The following is a 16,565-nucleotide window of genomic DNA, read 5'->3' as shown; positions in this document are numbered from 1 at the left end:
AAACATCGAAGTTTTCTATCGTCAAGTATGCAAGAGGACACCAATAAAAAATATTAAGTTAAAATAATATTATTAATAAAAAAAAATGACGTGAAAAAATTAAAAGTCGTCTTTAATGTACATCGTGTCAGAAAAAATCCTTCGAAGAATGTTAGATGCCTGTCTGCATGTAGAAAATAACAGATGTAGAAGAATGCAGTAAAAAAACCGTAAGTCGACCAGTTGACCAGCATCATATGACGTCCAAATATAACAGCAAGTATGAAGGTACATCAAACTAATATGAGAGTTGGTGGTCAAACGCAATTATCCACGATAATAAGTAACACTGCCAATTTAACGGTAAAATTCTTCGCTTCATCTTTCTTTAGTGTGAGTGACGAAAACTTGTTTTCTCAACAATATACACCGGTAAAACCTATTTTGATGCAAATAAAGAATATTAAAATTGAGATTTAATTGCTAAGACATGTTGAGACCTCATTATGTTTAATCAACTAAATTGTTACATAACGAATTTGACCCCTGACTTTCAAATTATATAAATAAATAGTGACGGGTCAACATAAAAATAAGAAATATTTATTTTCTCATTATTATATTACAAGCAAAAACTGATCAAGTTACTTTTAAGTAATTAAATATCATAAAGTGAATAACAAAGTAAAGTCCTACAATATACAATTTGCATAAATACCATTAATCTTTTTAAGTAATATAAAAAAATACTTACTGTAAGTGTGATGTTCTCCTTCAATTTTCTTTGGCACTAGTCACTGGATAAAATAATATTATTTTCACTTAATTTTTATTTATTCACAATTTGCCGTAGTTTCTTATCCACATATTAACGAAGCAAATAAAACTTTCTGTTTTTATAAAATATTCGATATTACAAAAATATTCCTTCACCAGGAGTGCAGAAAACGATCGGAGAGATAAATCGGAAAAGTTCGCACACAGTTTGCAAGTAGGCATACACCGTTTCGTCAACGTTCGATCGCAGCGAACGCTTATGAGCGACTGTTTTATAACCACGCGGAAGAGTGGGTATATAAAGGAACACAGGTCACCGACGCGATACGATCAAGTAGAATACGGAATGCTCGATGCTTCTTAAAAAGCATTGGAATCGAAGCAATTGGAATCGAAAACGTTAAGAATATCGATTTATCGACCCAGATCGATAAATGATAATCTCCAATATTTACATTATTTTATCTGTCAAAAAAATATCTACAAATTGTCAAAAAAATATTATTGCCAAAATTTCTTAAGGATCATTTCCACTGATCAAAAAATGTAATACATTTTTTTATCAAACTGTACTTAAGTTCATAATATTACAATAAATATGTTGACTACACAACTACACATATGTGGAAGAGGCGAAGAATATTTGCAAGGACAGAGTGGTGTGGCGCTCTATTCTCTCTGCCTACCCCTGCGGGGAAGCGGCGTGATGGTTAGTTAGTTAGTTAGTTATGTTGACTACACAATATTATAAATATATTTAATTTCAATTTTATATTTCAAAGTTTAATTAAAGCGCCCTCGAAGTGGTATTTGAAGTTGAACAGTATAAAATAAATTATCCAAACATACATTTTATTATTTTAGAAATTGTTTTCAAAGTAATCATAATAATAATTTATACATATATATATATATATATATATATATATATATATATATATATATATATATATATATATATATATATATATATATGTATATATATATATATATATGTATATATATATATATATATATATATATATATATATATATATATATATATATATATATATATGTATGTATATATATATATATATATATATATATATATATATATATATATATATATATATATATATATATATATATATATATATATATATATATATATATATATATATATATATATATATATATATATATATATATATATATATATATATATATATATATATATATATATATATATATATATATATATATATATATATATATATATATATATATATATATATATATATATATATATATATATATATATATATATACATCTCAATTTCATCGTTCGTGAACCCGTTACTGAAAAAAAGTAAATAACGTCATTTATGTTACCAACTCAATTTTTTTTGCGAAGAGATGATGAATGAAAACATTGTTGTACAGTATTAAAAAAAACATGAAGGTAGATTATTTAAACGTAGCGTGAATAAAAACTGAGAAGAAATGCTTTAGTGACTGAAAAAATAGAAATATAATTTATGACTTCGTTGACAATTCAAACGGTCTACTACAAAATATACATTATTTTAGAAGTTAATATATATTCAAATCTTAAAAAAATGTTTTGTTCAGATATAATAAATGTATATAAGTAAACAAATTAAATCATGTTTTTTATACACCGTGGTTGTAAAATGCATTGTTATAAAAGTGATGTATTATTATAAAGCTGAACATGTAAGTACATTTTTGAGTTCTAAAAAATTGCAATGATTTTCCCATTTATGAAGATGGACTTAGTTAATTTATTGACTCAATTAGACATCTTTTATTGAAATTTCCATGTATATGATGTTCGATTGTGATAGAAAGTATTTTCAATTCCTAAGTTTTTTTTTGTACATTTCACGATAGCAATTTCGGAATGCATGCTGCCGTGCATGACGCGTATTTACTAAACGTTTCTACCAAAATAAGCTTATTGACTTTGTCTGAAAACGAGTAAATTATATTAACCCACATACATGAATTAAACTTTATTATACTTACTTCAATTCTTTTTAATGATTAGCACATTTGCCTACGTGATTTAGGTCTCAGGTTATATTCCTGACGATATTAAGTGTAATATTTATACTACATGCTACCCTGAAGCGTAATACTGATCACCTTGCATTCATATAGTATATGATTAAGATATTAATACATTAACACTGCTCTATGCATCACTATGCGCGTATAAGATGCAAAGAAAATAAATACTCTAATTTGCTAGAATTAATTACTGCATTTGTTTTACAGGAAATAATTCATTTTAAACACAAACATTTAAAGAATAATTATTTTACTGAGTGTTGCATAGGAAAAAAAAACAAGCGCCAAATAAAAAAATTAAAACATTGTATTCATTTTCATAAATACTCTCATATACCAATGTTGTATTTATGAGTATTTACCTACATTCATACAAACATGAAGTTACTATTCATTTCTTATAAAAATACAATTTAAAAAAGTCTTTTAAAGTTTATATTCTATTAAATTTAAAAAAAACAAATCACAGAAAAAAAAATCTGCTCCAGGATTTGAACTAGGGTCCTCCGATTGTCAACCAGGAGCTTTGTTCAACTAGTTTAGCATACCTCGACAGTGAAATTGACGGATACATATCGTCTGAATGTTTAGTAAGACCCTCCATCGTCAGTTATATGAAATTTACCCTAGGATATATGTCAAAAATATATGTAAATAATATATTTATTTAATTTGCTTAAAAATTGTTAAAATCTAGAAGTTGCCATCAATCGACACTTATACTACATCTAAATATAATCGTGGTACGAAGTCTAATTTAATGTTTACCTACGCGATACTAGTCACATTTCCCTACTTCAGTTTACGATTTCTTCGAGTACATGTGTTAGTACCGAGAAAATAGTATTAGATTCTTCGAGTTTTATGCGCGTAATACGTCATTCAAATTCCATAGCAGGTTCTAAGGCAAAGATAGGAAAATACGATTTAAAAAGTATTTTTATTTATCTGGGAAATACGTCGTTTACATCAAAGTTATAAACACAGTATGTTGCATCCTTCTAAAGTCTGAATCGTAAACTTAAGATGATGAACGCAAAGCAGATGTTTATATTAACTCTCGGTCAGTCGGAAGCAGGCCGGTCTCAATATTCAGGTTCTATAATAGGGAGTGGAAATAAGAACTTGTATCTGATGAAACATTGATAGGCTCATTTAATCTCCATTTAAGACTGATGCCCTGGTTTCATCTTGAAAATATGTATAAGGATATTTTTTTTTGAAACATTGGTTTACCGTTAAAGTGTTGAATATGTTACATACTGTGTAGTTAAATGAGGTTGAAAGTAGACTGACTGCAGTCGAAACGCAATCTCTCAGACTGCGGCAAAACGATGTACCTACGATAAATATTCGAATGTTTGTACAACAAAATAATGCAAGGCTAAGATAAGTATTATCGATTAAATTAAGAATGGTGTATTGAGACAGTTTGGGCATGTGAATTGAATTCGTAAATAAAGAATAGCAAAACAAAGTTATGAGGCGAATGTCGTTGGAGCAGAGGAAGATCGAGGAAAACTTGACACGACTAAGTATTTCAAATAGTTGAAATTGGTCAAGTCAGGAGTCGGATTCATAGGCAGGTATGTATGAGGAAATGCATGAATGTGGAAGAGGCGAAGATTTCATGCAAAGATGGATTGGTGTAGCGTTCTGTTTGCTTTGTCTACCCCTCCGGAGAAGCAGGATGATAGTAAGAAAGCTAGTTAGTTTAAATGTAGGTTAGTTACTAGATCTTCTGTACCTCGTTGAAGAGGATATAATTTTATAAACATCGGTACTAAAATGAAATAAATATTAATTTTGTATGAACTCAATACTGAAGAAATTTACTATTAAGATGCCTAACGAAGTTTAGTTTTCGATTCGTTGACAAGTAAATAAATAAATGAACATTGAAAGAATAAAAGGATAATAAATGTACATTTATGGATCATGTACTGTAATTATTATTTGCATAGATTGTTTTAAGAATATTAGTATTCAAGGTGAATTGGGCATGTGAACGTCACGCCTGTTATTAGATGAGTAATATAAACATTAATCTCAATGTGTCGTCAATAGATGTATGAATGTGCAAATAATATGCTTACATTCATATACAATGTGACAAACATTTCGCTCTTTTATTGAAAATACATCTAATTTCAAAGGGGTGATTAATAAATAGTGACATGATACATGGTGTTGCATAAGCACAATCAATATAAATAGATATAAGGAAAACAAAAAATAATAAAGTGATAGGTACTTTAAATTTAGTTTTGTATAAAAAAAGTTAAGGTAACTATTTAACAATAATTATTCGTCTACTCAAAAATGTCAAAAATCGAAATGATTCGCTTTTAATATTTCAAAGAGAAATATTTAAGTAAGTACTAAAAATCACTTCATAATGTTAACGTAAACCTCAGCGTTTTTTTATTAATATACGAATCATTTTGTGGTAGAGTGGATACGAACCTAGAAATTCTGAGTCAAACTCCGCGACACTAATCACGGAACCACAGCCGAGCTTTAAAATCAATCTTATCCACAATCAGAACTTGAAAATGTAGAAAAAATTGCTTTATCTAAAACAAACGCGTGTAGTGTAAAATCAATTGTATAAATCCAAATGATAAACCAAAGAAATACAGAATGATCTTCCTATAGTTTAAGGCAAAGTGGAAAGTAAACGCAGCATAGAAAGGAGACATTTATTTTGCCCTGGAAACTTAAGAGAGGTTTCATTATAGCGCCAAGTCGCTGTATAGAGATTGCGATTGATTTGGCTAGAATTTTCAATTATGAATTACATGAAATTAAAGTAATTTTAAACATATAGACTAAACTCACGAGTAGGAATAGGCTACAAAAGTTGAAGCCTAAGAAGGGCCATGATAAGTGGTGCTGTAGGTATAAGTCTTAGCTAGATTTCAGAGTCACTTGGACTTTCGGCAATCTGGATCTATCAATCTAGAGCAAAACTGTGAAAAGAAGAAGAAGAATTTATAAGCACAACTGAAAACTAGAAACTCCAAGTTATTGAACATTAACAACACCTGAAATTGTTGCGATTAGCAAACCGATAACAATTGTGACTACATGAGTTATGGAAATACCAGTAAATGCTTGTACAAGCCAGATGTCACGTATCAATATAATTACTGTAAAATTCGCTATTAATTTTATCCATTGTTCTAATAATCACGTTTTCTAAATAACGCACAATAATATAAATGCGTCATGAGAATTAATAAAACAATACAATGAGAAAAGCTCTGTCGTACATAATTTTAAAAAATACCTACTGAATGGAGTCAAGTTATTAAAAAAAATTAAATGCACATTTATAATATATTTTCAAACTTATTTTAAGATGTAAGTTTTATACATAAAAATATTCGAATTGGTTACATGAATATTTTTTTTTTCAATTAATTCATCTAACAAACACTTTAATACAATGAACAGATAGTTTAATCTAAATTTCTTAAGCTTTTTGAAATAAATATTTTTACGGCTGGAGAAAATAGCTAAATAAAACAAATTTGTAATATAAAACGTAACATGTAACATTTTGTATGGTAAAAATAATAATATTAAAGTAAAATTGAAATTATATTTATATGAGCATAATAGATAAAAAGATTAATAACTTACAAAAGAAATATTCGAAATGAAGGCCGAATAACAAATAAATTACAAAATAAAAAGAAAATATTAATAAAAGGGAAAAACAGAAATATATAAATAGTAATAAAGCAAAATAAACAATTTTGTTATTAAATATATATATATATATATATATATATATATATATATATATATATATATATATATATATATATATATATATATATACACATTTATATATATATATATATACATATATATTTATATATATATGTATATATATATATATATATATATATATATATATATATATATATATATATATATATATATATATATATATATATATATATATATATATATATATTATGCTTGTGTATTGGTACGTACTTTATATTTACAACTCAAACTCAAACTCAACTAAAAGGCACAAATTTTGATCGCAATCTGTTTTTTGATTAGTGACATTGCTAAGGTGGATTACGATATGGGATTTAATTTGACACCGAAAAAATGTGTATCACATATAGTATCACGCATAACTGAGCAGATTAATGCTTCATTTGGAATCTCGTCAAAAGAGGATGAAATTACCATATAGATTATGTTGGAAAAGGAAAAGCTAGAAATTTGTTATATTTATAATTATCACTTATCTAATAAATATGAGCGACCTAGAAATATAATATTTAATTGGTTTTATTCATTGCGCTGTTCAGACGTAGAATTCTACGTCATATTCTATGTAAAATATGCAGCCTTATAAAACTATGGTCCCGTGGGTTTTCCCCTAATCAAGAATAACACAAGGAAATTTAGATTTATAACAAATGGATCCATGTCGAGAGATGGGGATTGTTCGAATTGAACAGAAAGAACGATCAAGACGTCGTTTTGAAACTCCCAACCGTGACCTATACCCTAATTTTAGAACAAGGAACAAGAATAGTCCATTGTTACGTTTTCTCGATTCTTCTGTATGGTATGGAATTGTAGACTTGAATTATAGGAACAAGATATTTAAGGTCATCAATGAAAGAGTCGTTCGAGCAAGGTAATTTAAAAATCTTAATCAAGTAAGAATAAATACCCGTACCTTACATATGAACAATAAAAAAGTTTAAGTCTTTATACACATATCGCTTACTCCTTTCAACAACGTCACATAAAAAAAAACTTGATTTTTCAGGAGATCGTTTTTAAAGTTTAAAAATAAAATCAAATGTTTGAAAAATAAATATCAAGCCACTTATTAAACTTTTTACTGTGCAACAGATCTTTTTAGGTAAAATCCGGATGTTTTTTCTCCATTTGAAAAAATATTAAGTAGGTATATTTAAAAAAATAATTAAACTATATATACTTACTTCAAAATGCAAAAAACAACACATTCTGCCCTGTAGCGGGTAAATATTAAGGGTAAATATTAAGTAAATATGCTGCTTTTGCTGGGATATTGTACATTTTCTGGGCATTCCGAAAACAACTGAAAAATGTCGACTTTTCATATATGAAGTTGTTGAAAGGAGTGAGCGATATACTGCATTTGAAGGTGGTGAGGGGGGTTTCATATGTTTCTTGACGGTATATGGTATGGCTTCTATTAAAAAGGAAGGCTATTTCAATAAAATTTTAACGACGGATTATTATTGATGAATGCTGGAGGTCCCAGGTTCGATTATCAGGAGGTCAAAATAGTGTTTTTTTGACACTAGTATTATTTTTTATTTCGCTGGATTGGCACCTGAAGCGCAGGACTGGCCTTTTTTATCTTCTTGTCTTCATATAATACCATGGTATTTAGTCTGACTGTCTGATAAATCTCGATCACTGGCTACATTAAATAAAAATTAAAAAATTTATTTAGTTGTTTTATTAGATGAAATGCAGTTCCAAGAATTGACAGAACAATTTTGAAATTTAATAGTATATGTACATAAGTTGTGTAAAATTTACGGTAATGTTTGAATTAAAGATTTTTAAATGATAAAAAATGCATTTCTTGTTGCATCACTCTCTTCGAGAATTCTGAATATGCATGGATCCATATAATGCATAGTACCATCTTATGATAAACACAATATTCACATTCCATTAAAAATATTGTAAATATACTTATGCGTATTATGTATTTCCATCAAACTTCAATGCAAAAATCTGATCTGATGAGTGTGTATAGTATAAAGCTGATCATCATGCATTAATTTAATCAAAGATCGAATAAACACCGCGTCGTTCTATTGCAGTGCCTTGTGCACTACTTGGGTGAGTATAGGGGCCAGAATCTAGAATATGTAACTCTACGAAACCACCTTTTATTGACCCCTAATAAATAGAAATATTCTACACGGAGTCACGTAGTACGGAAACTATCCAGGTACGAAATATTGTTTTACAACTTCTTATTGCAAATTGACAAGGATGAGAATTTAAGGGACGCCAGAGACAACGGAAGGCTTTTATGGCCTGAAAGGCAGGAACAAGTGTACGCTGAATTTCAGACCCCCCTGAAAGCTTTTCAAAGTTTCTACTCAATTACGGGTTCGAACAACGTGGGTCCTTTTCGATATTCAGTGAAAATATTGAGGACTCGTATAAGCGATAAAATAATAAAATATAGGTAGAACAAATGCGATACAGTTATTTCAAATAATAACTACGCCTCCCGTGATTTTTTTAATTTAAATTTTGAAGTAGTGAGAACCATTTTTATTTTTATATAGTATATTATTAAGTCACTTACGCCACTGTTTACGTACATATTTATATATTTATATATATATATATATATATATATATATATATATATATATATATATATATATATATATATATATATATATATATATATATATATATATATATATATATATATATATATATATATATATATATATATATATATATATATATATATATATATATATATATATATATATATGTTTACATATACAGTGGCGTGCAGAGTTTTCAATCAGGGTAGGCAGTAGGGTTGGGTAACGATAGTAGGCATAGTAGGCAATGGTCGTGTTTCTATATGGAACGCGAGTATTCCAGAGTAGGCACCGCATGAGAATGAGGTTGGATGCATAGAAATATTTTGTTCAAATGAGGTATGATTTTTGATTTCTATTTTGTGTATCCTAGATCTAAGACTATTTAAATGCAAGGGTTCTAGGATGGTTTTTTCAGGTTTAGTGTAACTAACTAACCAAACGTTTATTTAAAAATAAAACAAGGGTTTCTCCAAGAATTCAATTAGTTAAAAGGATTCAAAGGCTGTGGGTTGGGTTGGGTTCTATTTTTGCCTTATATCAGAAATTTTTCGTTAGATATTTAAAAAAAAGATAGACACTAAGATTTAAAGTAATTAATTAAATATTATAGTAAGTAAATTATTTTAGAGAAATTTTCTTAAAAATTTAAAAAAAAAGGTAAAATTTTGATTAAAATCTTAATATATTTTACTGTATATTTTGTCCAGTGGGAGGTATTCATTTTTCACTAGATGAGACTTAACTAAGTAATATTAAAGATTTTTTGTAAACAGACGTTAATGTTTTCATTCATATATTATGTAAGAAAAACTGAATTACGAAGGACGATAAAAATAATATAAATTATTTTCAAAGCAATGAATAACATTCAAATTATATTTTCAAAAGCTAAAACAAACACAGATGTATTTCGCGATTTAACAAATTCGCGGAAACGTTATTGAGTGGATGCTAAACAGTTTTTTTTGCTGAAAATTAATTCATTCATCAATTTAAAATAAAACAAACTTACCATATTTTTTCTAAAGTCTTCTTAGAAGCCAGGGTTTTCTCTTAAGATGATTTTATAGGCAAATATAATTTTCATTATTTAATAGGAAAATATATTATAGTTTTCCCCATTTTCACTGTTTTACCAATGTTTGAACTTGTTTTGCAACCCGTTCGTCACAAACTAAAAAGGTGATAAAAACTGTAGCTAAATACATACGAGTATATGTGTGTGCACATCTAGTGAATGAATTGAAAATTCGAGTGCACAAAAATGTCGTACTGCATGATGAATGTTTTGAGTGATTTAGGTCAAACAGTTTCAATTAATTTCTTAGGTCTTTGACGCAGTTTTACCCCGGGAACATAATCTTTCTTCTGTCATCCTTGCAATTTGCGTAAAACTTATATAAGATATAAGAAGAAGAAAACGAAAAAATAACTATTTTTTTTACTATATTTATAGGCCTAAGCAGGTCGCTATTAAATATAGAACTTATGAAACAGTGGGCTCGTGAACATAGAAGCTGGCTCAGAATCCGTGACAGTAACTACGGGACCACAAATGACTCGATTTAGTTTACTTAGCAACATTTTTTAATCGGTAAGTATTTGAGATACAAAAGTGTATAAATAATGTTACACTTTCTATGTAGTATAATAAGGAATCTAGGTTTAAATTGTAAACCGTAAACCTCATACTTAAAACTCCATAGTATTATTCAAATGGAGGACCATAAACGTACAAATATTTATTATCCTACTTTTTTATGCTTGTACTAAATAAAACATTCGCGCTACTGAGAAACTCGTAATGAAATTTTCAGTATTACGTGCAAATATTTACATGCATAAGAAGCAAAGAGATTCCTTTATTCAGAAATTTCTTTTCTTTTACGGTAAATAAAAAAAATCTTGGGTTTTATCAACGGACGAACGGTCATCGAATGTTTTTTTTTTAACTTTTCATCTGATAACAAACAATCATTGAGGGCACGTGCATGCATGAACGCACGACTCCAGATACATTAATATGACGCACTTTTAAATGAATCTCAACATTTCAACCAAGTTGTGGCTGAATGCATTTTAGGATCAACGCAATAACCAACAAACAAAATACAGGAAATCTGTTGCGGTGTAATTGTCCTATTTTATACATATTTTTTTTGAGGTTACGTGTTATTAAGTGGAAAAGAAACATTCGTTTGATATTGCCCTAACAAGGCGAAACAATTGTCACAATATAATTTTTTATGTGTTTTTGTTAATAAAATACAACTTAGTAGACTCAAAAAATCTGTGTTTGATTTAAAATTAATACATAAATTAAAATGGAGTTCTACAAATTAAACGCCAAATCAATAAATAAACGCCAAATCAATAAATAAAAACAAAATAAAATAAAAAAAGGAAAGAATTAAGTTTTTACTGACATTTCTTAGTGGAACTGCATTCTATTTAATTAAATACCGACTATCTAGTTAATTTTTTATTTATTTTTTAAATTTTTATTTGTATACATTTATTTAAATCACAATTTATACATGTTTAGAACTTTTTTTTGCAGAGACCCACTAAGCCACCTTGTGTGTCTTGTCTTGTCGGTGGAGTTTTTTTTAATACATTTTTTATTGTTTTTAACGATTTTAACCTAATATGGACATTGTATACATTAATTTTACCAGCGATCGGGTTTCGTCATAACCAGTATCATCAGACAGGTGATCTCAATTACGACAAAGCCCAGTCGCTGGTCAAATAAAATATATGTGGAAAAAACTATATAATTGTTATTTTTATTATATAGTGGAAAAGAGTCTAATGTTTTCGATTTTTTCCTCTAAAAATATCCTGAAAACTCCACGTTCTAAATAATTAGATCAGAAATGGTGCGTGATGTGATGACGAGCTCCAAGACCCGCTTGATCTTTTTATATGCCATAATATAGGGGTAACAACTTTGGGAAATTCCGAATTAGTTCGCAATCTGTACGGAATCACCCTTCATTCTGCCCAACCCGTGCATGTTAAATATATGTGTTGGTTTTACGATCGAATGATAAATATTTTGACCTCTAAGCCACGGGCTTTTAAACTTTTTTAATCAATCTCCACTCTACTAAAAAAATCGGTGACGGGGGTAGGAAAATTCACATAATTTTCCCTGAAAGAGGGAATAGGAAAAAACTTATTTCCCACTTTCAATCTTCTGTTCAGTCTCCTAGAGCCTCTAGAATCTGCTAGAAAGCATATTCAGCGCCAGTTGGGGTTGGTACAGACCCCGTTGGGAATCTATGCTCTAGCTCTAGGCAATAAAACGACAAGTTGATATACCTTTAAATTGACATCTCAACCGTAGAATGAATAATCCAGTGTCCGATATAAAAATAATATTAATATTGCGAATAAAACGATAAATTAAAATTTACAAAAAAATCTATATTCCTACATACTTATATCACATAAATACAATAGGGGCGGAAACCACATTCTCAATAACGACAGTAAACTATACGCTCTTACAGTAGACCATATGACATTTCCAGAATGAATTAATAAAATGAGTGGACAATTAACTGGATTACGGATATAAGAGAGCTTCAAAATATCGTATGAAGAATAATAAAAAAAAACATGATTTTTAAAAGCTTAAAAAAACATTATCAAGACGAAGGATATCAACATTTGTAATAAATGTTAATACAAGTAGTTCCGACATTAAAATTAATCACAAATGCATTATTTCATTGTGTACTTAGCGGATGAACTTGAAATATTACTTTTATTTCCTAAATGCCAAATTCGTACAATATACTCAACAGTCTGTCAGAAATGCTTTTAATATGGGTGATCGTGATGGAATTTTTATTGAAGACAGGAATAAAAACAAAATAAAACTTTTTCGCTATATAGCGACTGCAAAATCGTGTCTCAAGGATTTCATTAGAACGAGAGCTTATCTTTACGGCTGAAATCTGCATTTACTTGCGATATCACGTTATAGGCTAGCTGGATCATATATAATAAAAGTATTTACAAGGGATAGTTTTTAATCAGTTTATTATTATTTATTCTGTATTATCAAACACTTAATTATTTGCACTGTGGATGATACATCTATATTGTAACACTTAATATACTACAGTAATATTAAACTAGTATTAACTCTTACCACTCTAAAGTTTAATCACTGATTTTTCTATCACCCAAGTATATTTTAACAAAAAATATTTCAGATAAATACAGTTAATCTTAATTAACATGGTCATACGAATTGCCAGACAGAGTGTCCCAAAATTAGGGAACCAAAATATTTATTTCAATAGTAGAAAAACGTCGCATTTTTTATCAGAGTAGCTGATCAGTTATGAGAAGAAATTGTCAGAGTGGAAACGGTTAAAATTATTATAATATTAGATAAGCAGTGACGTGCACATAGAATTAATAAGGTAATAAGAGTAAGCAGTAAGGTAAGCTAGGTACTACATAGTAAGGCAGGGTAGGTACTGGTTGCTATATGTCACGCGGGTAAGTTAGGATAGGCACTGCTTTTCTGCCTATATGGAATGCACGCCCCTGTGTATAGGTGATCATTTTATACGCAAGTATATAAAGTGATCACTTAAGCCATCCAAATGAAATGGGACCCTGGGATGCTTAGACTTCCATCTTCTTTCATTAAAAAAATAAAGATGTTTTATCTCAAGTTGAGACGCCTATAATATTTTCCATGTTCCAATTTTTTAAAATTATTTATTTGATTGCCTTTATTACATTAAACTTTGGAGACAAGAAAAAATATGGAGCTGTTTAATGAAGATATTACCAATAAAGGTGATTTAAAAAAATGCTTTATGCACAATTCGTGACTCGAAGAAGTTAATATTGAGATGTTAAATTTTAGATGGACCATAGCAAGACGATATCCAAAAGTGAGTGGCGTATAGGTTTAATTTCGAATAATACACTCACATTAGTTTACTATTTTTTAGAGATGGAAATTGCATTTATTATGTACAAGGTTTATAGATCATTTAGAAAATTTCTTCCACTTAAAAAAAAGGTTTATCTTATATGGTAAACTGGTTGTGTCACTTAACATTGACATAGTAAAAAATACATTGTTGCTTAATATGTGTGTACATTTTGAATTTATATAAAGGTGTAGAGGCAAAACATAACAATGTATAAAAGAATTATGTGTGGAAGAAATGTCCATGCAAAAGAGTGACAAAATATGCATACGCATATCGCTCACTCCTTTCAAGAACGTCATAAATCAAAAATCATCAATTTTCAGTTGGGCATGTTTTCGGAATGCCCATAAAATGTACTATATCCTAGCAAAAGAGGCATATTTTTAACTCAATATTTACCCGCTACAGGGCAGAAAGTGTTGTTTTTGCATTTTGAAAAAAGGGTATTGTTTAATTAGTTTTTTTAAATATACTAAATATTTTTCAAATGGAGAAAAAACCTTCAGGTTTCACCTAAAAAGATCTGTTGCACAGTAAAAAGTTCAATAAGTGGCTTTGTATTCATTTTTAATAAATTGTATTATATTTTTCAACTTTAAAAACGTTCTCCTGAAAAATCAAGTTTTTTGATTTATGACGTTCTTGAAAGGAGTGAGCGATATGGGTATCGCGTGTTGCAGCATGAGTGCGGTGTGAAGTTTTATTTTGTTTTGATTTAACCGAGACGCTTTTATTTACCAGAGGCCCTTTTCATTAGAAGTATGCAATATCCCAACCGGAATATTTTACAAACTCGGAGACGCTTGAAAACATGATATCAATTTTTATGAAGCTTTTAATTTGAGTAGTTATTTTATTCACAATTTTTTGTGTGAGTCTAAATCCTTGTTCACAAATCTGGGATTCTCCAAAGGATAAATGTCTAGTTATACTCGTATCTGTTATTTACTGATTCGGAATTAACGTTGTGGAATGATATGTGATTATTAAAAAAAAATACACTTGTATAAAACCACTTTTGTAGATGAAGACGTCTGTAGTTTTCGAAACTAGTCGTGTGTAATGAAATAAAACTCAATAAGTGGTGTAATACAATTTTTTTTTTTTTAATACTCGTTTATTGATTTCGGAGTAACTTTGTGGAATGCCATGTTGGTTGACAGTTTTTGTCATCACCTGTCGATGTGTGGTTTTTGAAACTAGTCGTGTGAAATGAATAAAAACTCAATTAGTGGTCTAATACAAGTGTTAAATTTTTAATACTCGTATCTGATATAATAACAAATATACATAAAAGACGCCTAATAAATTCATAAAATAATTATTTTTACCTGTTCAAAAAAAAGTCACGTTGACTCGTCTCATTATTCATTCCTGAATTAAAAAGGTTAGACATAGCTTTAATTAATTTGCCAGTTGTTTCTTAAGAGTCCATTTTATAAAAAAAGGGTAGAATTTACGAGAAAGTGCTTTGATGGACGTAAATCAAAGTAAAAATGAAGATATAGTGGAGCGTTGAAAGAAGTTTTTCGTTAACTTGATGAAAATTTCAAGTTACAAGTATACTACTATATAACAACCTAATTAGGAAAGGTCTCCAATTTCGTTTTGGAATACGCTCGCTTGCAGTTTAATAAAATTTTACCGAGTCTAAGCAGGATATGTACTGAGTCCATAAATATAGGCAATGAGTGAACTTTGCCTTCGTCTAGCGCTGGTTCAACGCTAAGTCCTAATTTGAATATTTAAATACTGTCAGAATAATAATATCTATATAATTATAAAAAAAATTATTACACCTCTAGCTTTTGTATTTGATCATATAAATAATTTTTTTAAGACGACAATCATACAAGTATTTTTTATGTATTTAAAATGGTGTCCGTTAAACTTATGAATTTTAAGTGTGTAATGGGAAAATGTAGAAAACACGTTTTGTCCGCGTCCGTGGTGTAGTGCATAGCGCGTTTCGCTACTATGCTGGAGGCCACAGGTTTTATTCCCAGGGCGGTCAGAATATAAACAAGCTATTACATTGTAATATTTTTTTATATTACCCTTGAATGATCGCCTTCATGTAATTAAAAATCAAAATACTATATTGCGTCTATTCGATGCAGTGCTCTATGCACCATTTGGTGCAGATAAGGGTAAGAAGTAGGATAAAAATGAAAAATATTTTTACTTGTTAATGCACTCGTATAAAATAATTCATGTCTTTCTAAAATTTATAGAACTCGTATATTGTACGCATAAATAATAATATTTAACGAAATATGTACATATCATATTCATTATTCCTTCGGACCCTTATCCGCACCGCAATGGTGCATAGGGCACTGCATGATATAAACGCAGTGTTATC

The 16,565-nt window shown here is 28.9% G+C and overlaps 2 protein-coding genes and 1 long non-coding RNA gene across 6 annotated transcripts in view; 1 reads left to right on the top strand and 2 right to left on the bottom strand.

The window, feature by feature from the left end:
• The window catches only part of LOC148301525 (uncharacterized), a 213,380-nt gene that overhangs the window by 25,681 nt on the left and 171,134 nt on the right, over positions 1-16,565 (top strand). The gene's annotated exons all lie outside the window — the stretch shown is intronic.
• Positions 1-16,565, bottom strand: part of LOC148301526 (uncharacterized) — a 100,653-nt gene that overhangs the window by 17,541 nt on the left and 66,547 nt on the right. The gene's annotated exons all lie outside the window — the stretch shown is intronic.
• LOC148301527 (uncharacterized) overlaps positions 1-16,565 on the bottom strand; it is a 96,313-nt gene that overhangs the window by 13,671 nt on the left and 66,077 nt on the right. The window contains exon 1 of one of the 4 annotated variants that reach the window (XM_088273116.1): positions 734-1,024. The exons of the other annotated variants lie outside the window; for them this stretch is intronic. The gene's annotated coding sequence lies outside the window, so the exon portion shown is untranslated. Of the gene's footprint in view, positions 1-733; positions 1,025-16,565 lie in introns of those variants that run through there. 4 annotated transcript variants of the gene reach the window in all.

Source organism: Brachycentrus maculatus, unplaced genomic scaffold, assembly GCF_059751285.1.
Source record: "Brachycentrus maculatus isolate JH-2025_06_01 unplaced genomic scaffold, ASM5975128v1 h1tg000550l, whole genome shotgun sequence".
In the NCBI taxonomy this organism is placed as follows: Eukaryota; Metazoa; Arthropoda; class Insecta; order Trichoptera; family Brachycentridae; genus Brachycentrus; species Brachycentrus maculatus.
This window is presented reverse-complemented; position numbering and strand designations above follow the sequence as displayed.